A 13,493-nucleotide genomic window follows, 5' to 3' on the forward strand; every position below is an offset into this window, starting at 1 on the left:
GTTTTCTAGCAGCACATGAGCCCGAGTCATTTAAAACTCGATCAACCGAGGTTTTCTTATAGCTGAGAACTTTAAAATTATCGAATCTTCCTCGAATTTCAAGGCACGTATTTTATTTGGTATTTACTTTCAAAAGAAGAAAAATTTGAGGAGGACGTTCCTCCCTTCCCTCCTCCGAGGAGGCGCCACTGGGTTCAGAGGTTTGGTAATAATTTTATTAATCTAACCAGAATGGACAGTCCTTTTTTAGACATTCCATCTCAGTGTCCCACTAGTTCTTTTTGGGAAACCTATTTTGTTAGAAAATTAAAGGAAAAAAAATCTTGTTAAATTAATGCCCCAAAATGGAATGATGTTGAGATGTGTATAGATATTACAAACGTGTCTAGTAATTCCAACATTGCATTGATGACAATGCAGTGTCATTGAATTTTTTTTTATGTAAAGCAGTTTGCTAGTGCATACAAAGTCACTCAGTAGAATAAAGAAAAGGAATTCATACGAGGCGGGTAGGAATGTTCCAGCATTTCTCCTGTCGATTTTCATTCAGAAACATTGCTAAAATTGTAGAATTTGGCATACCCCTGTATGCAGCCAATGCTCGTGTAGAAAGTTTTTGCCAGAATGAATCAACCAACAGAAAAAACAAAATTGAAGGTCGACACATTGAAGGCATTGTTAATTAACAAAATTACTTTTAAATATAAGAGGCTTAACTTTGTGTAAGCAGTAAACATAATAATTGTAATAAAAATGCAGAATATGAACATATACAATGGTAAGTGCATAAGGGAGGGATATATATATATATATATATATATATATATATATGTATATGTATGATGATGTTGTTTTCTAATGCCAGGCGTTTGACAATAAAGTCATTTGACCTCTTGCACTCCAATATTTTTCAAAGATATTATCATGACCAGCCACTGAAGCACAGATTTTGAGGTGTTCCGAATCCATTTCTTGGTTTGAGTTACACAATGGGCAGTTAGGGGACTGATATATTCCAATTCTATGCAGGTGTTTGGCCAAACAATCATGGCCTGTTGCCAATCTAAATGCAGCTACAGACGATTTTCGTGGTAAATCGGGAATTAACTGGATTTTGATGCAGAGAGTTCCATTTTTTCCCTTGGGATTGTGTTATCAAATTTTGTTTGTTGTAGTCTAAGTATGTAGATTTAATAAATCTTTTCACTGAGTAATATGTAGATTTAGTAACAGGTCTGTAAGTAGCAGTGCTGCCCTTCTTTGCTAAAGCATCCGCATTCTCGTTTCCCAGGATTCCACAATGGGATGGTATCCATTGGAATACAATTCTTTTATTGAGTGATATATATATATGGCTCCAATTTTTTTTCTGTTGTGGACAGGTTTCCGTATTATTCAAATGTGAAATTAAAATTGAATATTTTATCATTCGTGTACATGAAAAACGAAATGACATGCCGGAAACTGCAAGAAGTAGAAAATATTCCGTTTAACACTATTCACATTAAATCAGCCTTCTGTCACTTATTCTGTTGATGAATCATCTTGATTAAAATCTCAAATTCTGTACAAATACTATTTTAACTCACTCATTAGTCATTAAACACTATTAAAGTGTACCATTCTCATTCAGTTTAACACATTCACGGCCAAAGTCGACTTATGTCGATTTTATTTTGAACGTGTAAAATTGCCAGTGTCAACCATAGTTGATTTAACGCCACTGCAAAACATATGTCATATTTAAAACCCCTGGTTCAGTTAAGAGGCTAGCCCTTTAAATGCCCGGCAGTGAATTTGTTAATATCTAACACTATATTATAATACTGTACTGTATATCACTGCACATTATTAATTAATTGGATTAGGAGCCATCCATTAGAAGCTTTGAAATCTGGTTTCTTTGCCAGTTCAATGGCTTGCTTTGTAGAATAGATCCAGCAATTGACATGTTCTTTGAAAGGTCATGAAGAACCCACTCCCACAATAGTTCATTTATTTCCACATGAACAGTTGCTTTCTGGTTCCTTTTATGTCACCGATATTGGCTGCAAGCCACTCACTCATGATCTTTATTTTTTAAAGTGTCACACCTGAGTTTTCCACAACTGTACTTCAGTATTATTTCACACAGACTTTGTTTCTAATTTTCCTTTAACTTTATAACTTTTGCTTCATCACTTAATGTTAATGCCACATTTTACGCAACTTCTTTTTTTACCAGGAAATCATTACAATTGCGCTCTGTCCAGCTACGACAGTTTACGGATGTGAAGCATTGAAAAACTTTGAAGGGACTCATCTGCCTAGTCAACAGGGTAATAAAATTTATCACCGACAAGCCAACACACCCTCATACCCTCTAAAATTTTGCAAAGCAAACTTGTTTTTATCTTAGTGGCCTACATATTTCGTATGTTCCTTGAAATTACACACTGTTTCAAAATATAGTTTACATTAAAGCAGTGTGCCCAAAATATTATTTCTATTTTAACAGTAGCAGGCAGTTTCCATTTCCGCATTGGGCAGTTTCTGTTTTATTCAGGAAAAATTATACATAATACATACTAATTTTGCTGGGACCAATAAATTGTTTCAAAATAGGATTCCGGATTATTCAGGTTTTGATTTGAACAGGTTTCACTGAACCATATTGATATTGTTTTCAATTTTATTACATTCCATTTACTTAAATTTTTCACTCAATTTGTCACCAAGGTAAAAATAATCCACAAAATTCTAAGGCATAATCAAATGTTGGGAACACATTGCACCATGTTGAGTTCTGAATTGTAATTAAAAATTCAAAGTGGAGTTTCTGTATTACTGTTATTTATTATTTGCTGTAAATGAAGCTTGAGAATCTCGTAATTTCTGCACAGAACACGAATCACCAAATATTGCTGTGTGAGTCCGTATAGGCCAGTTTCTATCTGATGCTTTTCCAATTCACAGCGGGCTAAAGCAGGGAGATGCACTATCACCTTTACTTTTTAACTTCGCTCTAGAATATGCCATTAGGAAAGTTCAGGATAACACAGAGGGTTTGGAATTGAACGGGTTACATCAGCTTCTTGTCTATGCGGACGACGTGAATATGTTAGGAAAAAATCCACAAACGATTAGGGGAAACGCGGAAATTCTAGTTGAAGCAAATATAGCGATTGGGTTGGAAGTAAATCCCGAAAAGACTAAGTATATGATTATGTCTCGTGACCAGAATATAGTACGAAATGGAACTATAAAAATTGGAGATTTATCCTTCGAAGAGGTGGAAAAATTCAAATATCTTGGAGCAACAGTAACAAACATAAATGACACTTGGGAGGAAATTAAACGCAGAATAAATATGGGAAATGCCTGTTATTATTCGGTTGAGAGCTTTTGTCATCTAGTCTTCTGTCAAAAAATCTGAAAGTTAGAATTTATAAAACAGTTATATTACCAGTTGTTCTGTATGGTTGTGAAACTTGGACTCTCACTTTGAGAGAGGAACAGAGATTAAGGGTGTTTGAGAATAAGGTTCTTAGGAAAATATTTGGGGCTAAGAGGGACGAAGTTACAGGAGAATGGAGAATGTTACACAACACAGAGCTGCACGCATTGTATACTTCACCTGACATAATTAGGACCATAAAATCCAGACGTTTGAGATGGGCAGGACATGTAGCACATATGGGCGAATCCAGAAATGCATATAGAGTGTTAGTTGGGAGGCCGGAGGGCAAAAGACCTTTGGGGAGGCCGAGACGTAGATGGGAAGATAATATTAAAATGGATTTGAGGGAGGTAGGATATGATGGTAGAGACTGGATTAATCTTGCTCAGGATAGGGACCAATGGCGGGCTTATGTGAGGGCGGCAATGAACCTCCGGGTTCCTTAAAAGCCAGTAAGTATGAGGAAGCTCGAATCTGTTGAATTTAAGATCATGTGTCAGTGAATGATAAAATATTGATATAAAACAAATTTTGGGATCAATAGAAGCTTTGTTGCCTTAGAGAAAAACAGTATCTTATTTTCCCAGGGTTGTGCTTCTGGAAATACTGAATCAATGTGAAGTGCATCTCCAGCTTCTACAGTACAGCTGTGAGTTAGCACCATAACCAGGATTGTAGTAATTTTTTAGAAATATTCAACAATTATCATAAATCTTTTCTGATGATCCAGTTGTCTTGTTTATAACATCTCGCTTTTTCTTTATGTGTCTTTTAGCATTTTGATTTTTTGCAATTAATGGGAAACTGGCCCACAGCATTAACTCCAACTGGGAGATCAGAGTTTTGATTTTGGGGTTACATTCCATTAGAGGGAACATCCACATTTCTTTATAAGAGAAACGAGAGCACTTAATTCACAAGATTTGTCTCGAACAATATACTGTACCAAATAATTAAAGAAAAGATGTAATGTGTGCTTCCAGAGATTTTGTTTGAAACTATTCATCTTTCATTCACATCTTGTTTCACAAACTTCAATGGTTTGGAGTATGGGTTGCAAGGAGTAGTGAAGTGCATTCCATAACCTATCCTACTCATTGTCAGATCTCATCCTCACCTTCCTGTGGTGCAACCTGTTTCAGCAAATGAGGCTCTGGGATCGAGTCACAGCCAACCCGAGCCATAAATATATGGTACTTACATTAAAATAGTTATACTTTTGAATAAATTGAATTTATTCAAGTCTGCTTCACAGGGAGCTTTACCTGAAAGCTAGATTTGCATAGTTATACTTTTGCTACATCACTCTCCTATATTTTAGAGCTTTAATTGCCAATCGGGATTTGAACCCGAACCTCCCGAATGTGAGTCCAAGATGATACCGGCTTACCACTCTGCTCGGTAATAAATTGTTTATGGTATTTAATTACTTTTGTGAAAGGACTGAAATAGATATTGACCTGCTGGGAATAATAACATTTTTACTATAAAATATATATTTTTTTTTCACATAAGTACATGAATGATCTTTTTCGTAATTTTGGCACCCCCTTGAGTTGGTGCCCCAGGCCATGGCCCCCCTTTTGAGCCGGGCCTGCCTACTCTACACAGATAAACCTGCTATTCAGTGACGTGACTGAAATGTTTGTGATGTTATACTCACAATTTAAAACATTACAAATATGTAATTTTATTTTTTGCATGTTACAGACGAATAAATATTTTCTGAAAGTAACACTCTTTACAGCTACTAGCTAGCACTGTACATTTCTGTATTACTACTGTAGCACTTATTGAAAACATGATTAAAATTTGCACTAATGAAATTTACATATATTGACTAACAATAAAATCAAACTGAAGTTTAACCTGACTACTGGCTTCAAACGTTAATCAAAAGACGTGAGAGATTGTTGACAATAATATTTTAAAATTGGTTGAGCAATTGCTTGTTGCTATTTGTTTTAAATAGTCCTTTTGGATGATAATTTAATTCTAATTAATTATTCATTGATGTTTACATTTTTATGTTAATAACTGATCTTTGTTACTGCTACTATTGAGAAGTGTCACTGCAAGCCAGACTAGCGGATTATGCTAAGTTTCGAGCAATAACTCTGCTAGTCCCTAAACTAATCATATTTGTGCATCTTCAGTCGGCAATCAGGGACACTGGAATGATAATGAAATTAAGATTGGATGGAACTATATTGTTACCTAACATGGGGAGGCCAAAGAATTCTGAGGAAAATCTTAATTGCAACTTTGTCTAACACAGCTGTAACTAAGAATTTTTAAATGAAAAATCTGAGGCCTCAATGGGACTTGAACCCGGACCACTTGCGTGACAGGTTGATAGCCTAGACCACGCAGCCAACATAGAGACTAACCATTGTTACGTATTGCACGTTTCTGATAAGCTTTTTTTAAATATTAAGGACTACTGATTTGATACAGGTTTTGCTTTAGTAGGCTAATAAATTCTCTTTGTTGCTTATTGTTAACAATGAAGCATTTTACCCGAGTTATTTTAATTCTCACATAACACGTTTTGTTGGACTATACAAGCTAAATGTTCTTGAAATCTTTGGCCCTGCAGCTACGCCCTTGAACCCTTAGGCCGGGTGCACACAGAATCAGACGCGACGCGGCGCGGCGCGACGCTACGTTTTGCTTTACAACGCCTCGCGACAGCTTAAAACTGTCTGCTCGCGACAACTGATTTGTTGGCTGTGTGGGTTTGGAAAACTGGCCTAGGCTAGAAAATGGCGTCAATAATAGAGGACTATCTATATGAAAAATTCTATTGTAGTTGCTTATTATTTCCTAAGGACGCAAACTCCTAAAAATCTATACCATTGAAAGAGTCTTAAAATTAAAACGTCATTTTTTATGTTATGACCAGACATCGGATTCTAGGGCAAATGCCTATTTTGTTTCTTTAGGAGAAAAGTAAAAATAATTATTAATATTTGTATTTCATGGAAATTGAAAGGTATTCGAAGAGTTTTATAGTGCCCTAAAACAGTTATTAGAGCCTAATTTGTTAATATTCGCCTAAAAATGCCTAACTTACTGTAAAGTTTCGCATTTTACTCTTACTTTTTATAATTTATACATGCATTCACTGCGAAATTTAAGGCATTTAAAAAGTGGAATGTTTGCTTCACACCGGCCATGAAACCATTGATAAAGGAAACAAAATGTTTTGAATCTCACGACACTCCCAATAGATTTCACCGAATTTAACATGTTTGGAGGCATAAATGCCGACAAATAACCAACCTTAGTTTTGAAGCAGGCAACAATCACAACATGTGCTGCTACCGATTCAGAGATATACTATACTATAAAAATGACTGTTTTCGGTCTGAAACCGATTAGCTGTACTGCCCTTCAGAGTGTCATAAAATCACAATTTTTGGAGAAAGAGTGTTTTTGAAATATTTATGAAAAGTCGTAAAACTGCGAATTACTAGGGTAAACCGTTACAAAATATTTAAAAGAATGGCCCTCCTAGTGTTAACACTACCAGGAAATGCAACAATAAGTGGAACTTTGTATTTTTGTCCAATTGAATCTCAATAACAACGGTTCATTTGAATGCTCGTTAACAGTTGCTCTTTCCCTCACCTTATTTGTGTTGAGAAGTTTTGAGCGCTAGGACGTTTTCCTGTGAAGTTTAACGCGATAATGCCGAAAAATAAAAGTGCAAAATCTACATTGATCCGGCAATGGCTAACAGAATATTCAGAATTCACTTATGATGGAAAAATAATATTCTGCAAGATTTGTAGCAAACATGTATGTAACAATAGTTGAAATATATAAATTCTATTAATTTTAATGGGTAGGCCTATAATATTTATACATTGACTGAGCTATCCTGAGGTATAATTCTTTTCAAGACCACTACACTTTAACCTTTCAAATTCCGATAGTTAAAGTATTTGCAGGTCATTAAAATTTTGATTGTTCGAACCCACTAACTTTGTGATAGAAATACGGCAATACAACAATTAGGATTTTATTTTAATTCAGTTTACTTTACATTTTTAGATTTCGCAAGAAAAGAAGTGCCACCTAAAGCAGCATGTGCAAGGAGCGGCTCATAAGGCTAAAGCTCAGCAGAAAAATCAACTGCAACAAACTTTATTAACACAGCCTACTTCATCCAATCTCAGCAGCAATTTCTATGCTGATTTAACCAGAGCGTTTGTTGCTGCTAACATTCCCTGGAATGCAATTGAAAATCCGGTTTTAAGACAGTTTTTACAAAAATACTGCAAACAAAATATCCCATCTGAGTCGACCCTAAGAAAAAATTACTTAGACAGAATATACAATGAAACTTTAGCTTCCATTCGGGAGGATATAGGTGATTCTTACATATGGGTCTCTGTAGATGAAACCTCAGATCCTATGAATAGGTATATAGCAAATATGGTAGTAGGAAAACTTAGTCCTGATGGACCTTCGATTTTACACCTCGTATGTGTTAAGGAACTTTCGAAAGTGAATAGCCAAGCCATTGCTTATTTTGTAAATAAAGGCCTACAGTCTTTATACTCAGGTAATATAGACGATTCTAAAGTTCTGTTGTTTTGTACTGATGCTGCCTCATACATGGTTGCTGCAGCTCCACTTCTTAAAACATTTTATCCTAACCTCACGCATGTAACCTGTCTAGCACATGGCCTTCACAGGGTTTCTGAAACAATCCGGAATGAATTTCCTCTTGTCAATTCGTTTATTTCTAACACAAAAAAAATGTTTTTGTAAAGCCCCATCCAGGATTTCAATATTCAGAGAGAACTTTCCAGATATCCCACTCCCACCTCAGCCGGTTGTTACACGATGGGGAACCTGGATTCAGTCAGTGGTGTATTATTCTGAGTATTTTAAAGAAGTGGTCACAGTTATTGATAAATTACCTGAAACTGATAGTGCAGCGTGTGTGAAAGCAGTGAAAGATTGTCTCACGAGTGAAAAACGATATTGCCTACATAACATCAAACTTTTCTTTCATACCTGCAAGCATTGAACAATTAGAACGTGAAAAACAATCTCTTTGTAGCCAAATAGCAATAGTAAAGGAAGCTCAAGTGAACATACATTCTGCTTTGGGCGAAACTGGGAAAAGAGTTAAAAATAAGTGGGACAACGTATTAAATAAGAACGTAGGATTTTCATTGTTGGAAAAAGTATCAAGAGTGATATCGGGGGAAAGTGTAAATATTCCAATAAGTATTGATGTTTCTATTGTACCTAATTTAAAATTTGCGCCTCTCACATCAGTTTCGGTTGAAAGAAGTTTTTCTGCTTTCAAAATGATTCTCAGTGACAAAAGGCAAAGGTTAACTGTCGAGAATTTAGAAAAAAATCTGGTGGTGTACTGTGCAGATAATTATAATAAAGTCTGAGCATGGAACTGAATTTCAATAACTTAAAATGAGTAATCTTGATATCAATAATCATTATTTCATTAGTTTCAATATATTAAATTTGTGCAGCTCTGTTTATAAATATAATATAGTATTCTTTTTTAATGTTTAAACATACTTTTTGTGCGTATTTTAGTGTATAACTAAAAATTTCAGTGAAAGAAATAAGTATGATACCTTGATGTGCCTAAAATGTCTATTTTCATTAAAATAGAGCCTAATTTTACAAATTTTGAGCTTATTTTAGGCGCCTAAAACTGCAATTTCAGTGCCTAAAAATCCGATGTCTAGTTATGACTACTTCACGACTCACAATAAAGAAAAATAATATATTAAATCAATAATGAGTGATAGTTTAGAGCAGAGAATTAGGCTTACTACAAATTACACTGGTCGTCAGTCATTTTGCGCCAGACATAAAACTAACAAATTCTTAATAATTTAGACCTCCTGAATTAAAAAATAACAAGCAAAATGTTCCATCACTTCGGGTTTTCGAGATGCACAATATAATTAAATTTGTATGCATTTAATTTAAAAATCACCGTATTTCGTGTGTAACTATTTTGTTTTACAAATGTGAAGACCCATTATGTGAAAACAAATTTAGTATATGTAGGGCACCATGATAGAAGCACTTGTAGAAAGGGAAATTATTTTATTGCCCTTCTACGAGTCTATTTGGAGGGAGTGAAACAGGTTCGCTGTATAAATTCACTTGAGTTTACCTGATTTTACTTGAGATGTGCATTTCTTACACAGTGAGCTTAATTACATTACTGTAGTTTATATCTTGCAATATATCACCATGTCAAATCCACTTCTAGAAGCGGAAATTGTTTTATTGTCCTTTTCGGTTCCATTTGGAGGGGAAGAAACAGGTTCGCCGTATGAAAACGCTTCAGGTTACAGGATATTTCTGTGGTGTTAGTATTCTGTGTAGGACGTGTAGGCTATTTCTTTAAAGTGTGCTTTAATGATAATATTCAAAGTATGAATGGTTTATATGTGCGGATTTGAAGGTTGTAGCAATGCTTTTTGGAATGCAATTAGGCTACACAAAATTTTGCTGCTTTCTGTACGAATTGGACAGTCGCGCTCCAGATATTTTATTTTTATTTTATTTTATTGGGTTATTTTACGACGCTTTTTCACCATCTAGGTTATTTAGCGTCTGAATGAAATAAAGGTGATAATGCCGGTGAAATGAGCCCGGGGTCCAGCACCGAAAGTTACCCAGCATTTTCTCGTATTGGGTTGAGGGAAAACCCGGGAAAAAACCTCAACCAGGTAACTTTCCCCAACCGGGATTCGAACCGGGCCACCTGGTTTCGCAGCCAGACGCGCTGACCGTTACTCCACAGGTGTGGACTCGCGCTCGAGATATGCATTATAAAATAAAACGACAATCACTAGAGCCAGGGAAGAAACATGTTATACATCAACCCCTTGTACCTCAAAGCGAAGTAATTTTACCCCATTTACACAATAAGTTAGGGTTAATGAAGAATTTTGTTAAAGGGATAAATTATAAAACTGAAGCATTTAAAAATATCCAGGAAAAATTTCCTGCTATTAATAATCCGTGGCGCTACACCCCGTGAAGAGCCCAGACCGACCAGCCGGCTGCTTGCCTCACGTCCACATGCCAGCCTCACGTCCACATGCCAAAACAGAGGTGGACGATCATCCAACTAGAATGGAGGTATTGTGTGGTTAGCACGATGATCCCCCCAGTCCTTATATCTGGCTTTCGCAACCGGCTTTCGCTACCTATCGTAGCTCCCCAAGTGCATCACGATGCTAGGTGGGCACCGGTCCCATACATTGGCCGAAATTTCATGAGAAAATTTCTTCCCCCATGAGGACTCGGACCAGCGCGCATTCCTTAACATTTCCTGCTATTAGTGGTTCAAAAATAAAAGAGGGAGTTCTCAATGGACCACAAATTAGAGAAATAATGGACAATCACTTCGAATCTTTGCTGGAAGGAAAAGAGACAGCCGTCTGGATTGCATTCAAGGAGGTTGAATTAATTTTCTGGATAACTGTAGAAGTGAGAACTATGAAGAACTAGTGAAAAATTTACTGTTGGCGTATTAAACTAGGGGTTGTAAAATTTCCCTGAAAATTCACTTCCTTCACTCACATCTTGACTTTTTTTTCCCGAGAATTGTGCGATTTCAGTGATGAGCATGATGAGCGCTTCCATCAAGAAATTTCAACTATGGAAAAAAGATACCAAGGACAGTGGAGTACCAATATGCTAGCAGACTATTGTTGGTCTTTAGCTCATGATGTACCTGATGCCCAGTGTAGAAGAAAATGGAGAAAAAGAAAGCTGTAATCTTCTGAACAGTGAATATTTAGCCTTATTGTCATTATATAAAACAATATTTTGAATAGATATAAATTCCAAAATTTCTCAAAAACCGTAACCAACAACTGTTTTTATTGTCATATTCGTATTCAGGAGGCTCAAATTATGTAGAAAACATATATCACATGTCTAGCGCAAAAAAAAAGTTAACATTTGTTACGCAGTGTTATTATTATAAATTATGATTCACCTGGTGCTTTCATCTCATTTGCAATTTTTCACATATTTTCAGAAACCACATTATTCTCGTGATATTGTTTCAAAGATTGTACAGAATATATCTTTCCTGTACTAAATCAACTAATTTATCCGCATCGAGCTCCATTATGAATAATGTGCACTACACAACAATAGTATTTTTTGTAGATAATGAAAGCGTGCAATCATAGCCACTACTAACGCATGCGCAGTACACTGCCGCTATCAGACTGTCTCCTCGCGACGAACTTCTAGCAGTCATTCAAAGCTGTCTCTTCGTGTCGCCTTGTGTCTCCTCGCGACCGTCGCGCCGCGTCTGATTCTGTGTGCACCGCACCATAAGAAATCAATGGGAGACAAGTACCACGAGACAAAATGTCGCGTCGCGCCGCGCCGCGTCTGATTCTGTGTGCACCCGGCCTTAGGCTCTTAGTAACACATACTCCTTGCTTAAGGCAGTTACATACACTTTTGAGAGTTAAAAAAATTTGATTTTTCATTTTACTTATATAATTTAATATGAACTTTTAGCTTTATATCCGCGAAAGAATTTTTAAGATATCTATCAATTTGGCCAAGTCATACATTAAAATGAGTCATGCATTGACTTCAGTTCAACTTTCTGTAAGTTTGTTGCTCGTTTATTCAAAACTGCATTTTTCTAACTTCAGTTCGTAATGATTTCGCCAATTTTTAAGATAACCTTCACTAAACTTTGCATGCTTGTTTCTTTGGATATTTTAAAGGAGATGACCTACAACCTGTTCATAGCATTATTAGTTAAAAAGAAAAAAATTGTACAGTGAACATTTCATGATTTTTTCTTATATATTAGAAAAAAATATATAACTATTTCTAACGGAGCTACATGGAATCTGATATGTCATTCTCTCCATATGCGTGTTAGCTACAACTTAAAAAAAGAATTACCGAAAAATATTTAAAAGTTTGAGAGTTATGAAGGATTAACTATTTGTAGGGTATTGCGTGCAGTCAGTATATAAAAAAATGAAAATATTAATAGTAAATTTTATTAAATATGAATATGTGTTCTTGATAAGAGAGGAACAAACACAAACCATGCATAATTTCAGATCAAATTGACTTGACTGAGATGGGATACAAAAATTCTAATTATTGCATTATATGTATGCTGTAAAGGTATCTGCATTCCGTTAAAGTAACATTTGAATTACCGGTACAATAAAATGTATGTTTCTAGTGGAATTGCTAATGTTTAAAAAAACAGTTTGCAAATTATAAATTACGTAAGTTCAGCTGCATCTGTCTTCTGGACTGCTGTGGAGCCTTTTTTATTTTATGAAGGTACTCTCCTGACGCACAGTGACTCGTGTCTTTTATCGCACATTTATCTATTCATCATGCTTGTGCACTTTTCAGTGTATTTTTGAATGAGCTTATCGCTCCTGTTTGAAGAGTGACTGCTTCTGCGTAAGTCAACAAACTTGTTTGTCGTAAGCAGCTGCTTTTTAGTGAGAAGGAGGAATTTGTTTTGATATTGACTCAGGAATGAGTAATCTTCCCAGTGAGACTTTCGACTTAAGAATGTTCATGGAAATAAGTGTGTTCAGAATATTTTTTTTTTTTTTTTTTTTTTTTTTTCAGCATTTCGTGTGTCAATATCAGTGACTCAATTCACGTTAAAATGGTTTACTTGAAATATAATACACTTTTATTAAAAGTACTATAACTGGTATTTATGTGAAGAAAGTAACACATGGAAATTTATTTAAAGTCGGCTTCTTCTTCAGTTTGATTATCATTAAGATGAAGTGGCCTATTGGAGTAGAACTCTGTGCCATCACCCTTCCTGTGAAAATAAATAATTAAATCACATGACTCTAATTTCATCATATATGTTCAGTGCCTGGCTTGTTATTCTACATTTATAATGAGATTATGAGACGATTTTCATTTTTTATTAAAATCTCCTCTCCATAAATGAAAATGTGCCGTCACTGAAGTAACAAATCGAATAGCAGAGCAGTGTTTTTCAAAAATTTTATCAGAG

This window comes from Periplaneta americana, chromosome 7 (genome assembly GCF_040183065.1).
Source record: "Periplaneta americana isolate PAMFEO1 chromosome 7, P.americana_PAMFEO1_priV1, whole genome shotgun sequence".
In the NCBI taxonomy this organism is placed as follows: domain Eukaryota; kingdom Metazoa; phylum Arthropoda; class Insecta; order Blattodea; family Blattidae; genus Periplaneta; species Periplaneta americana.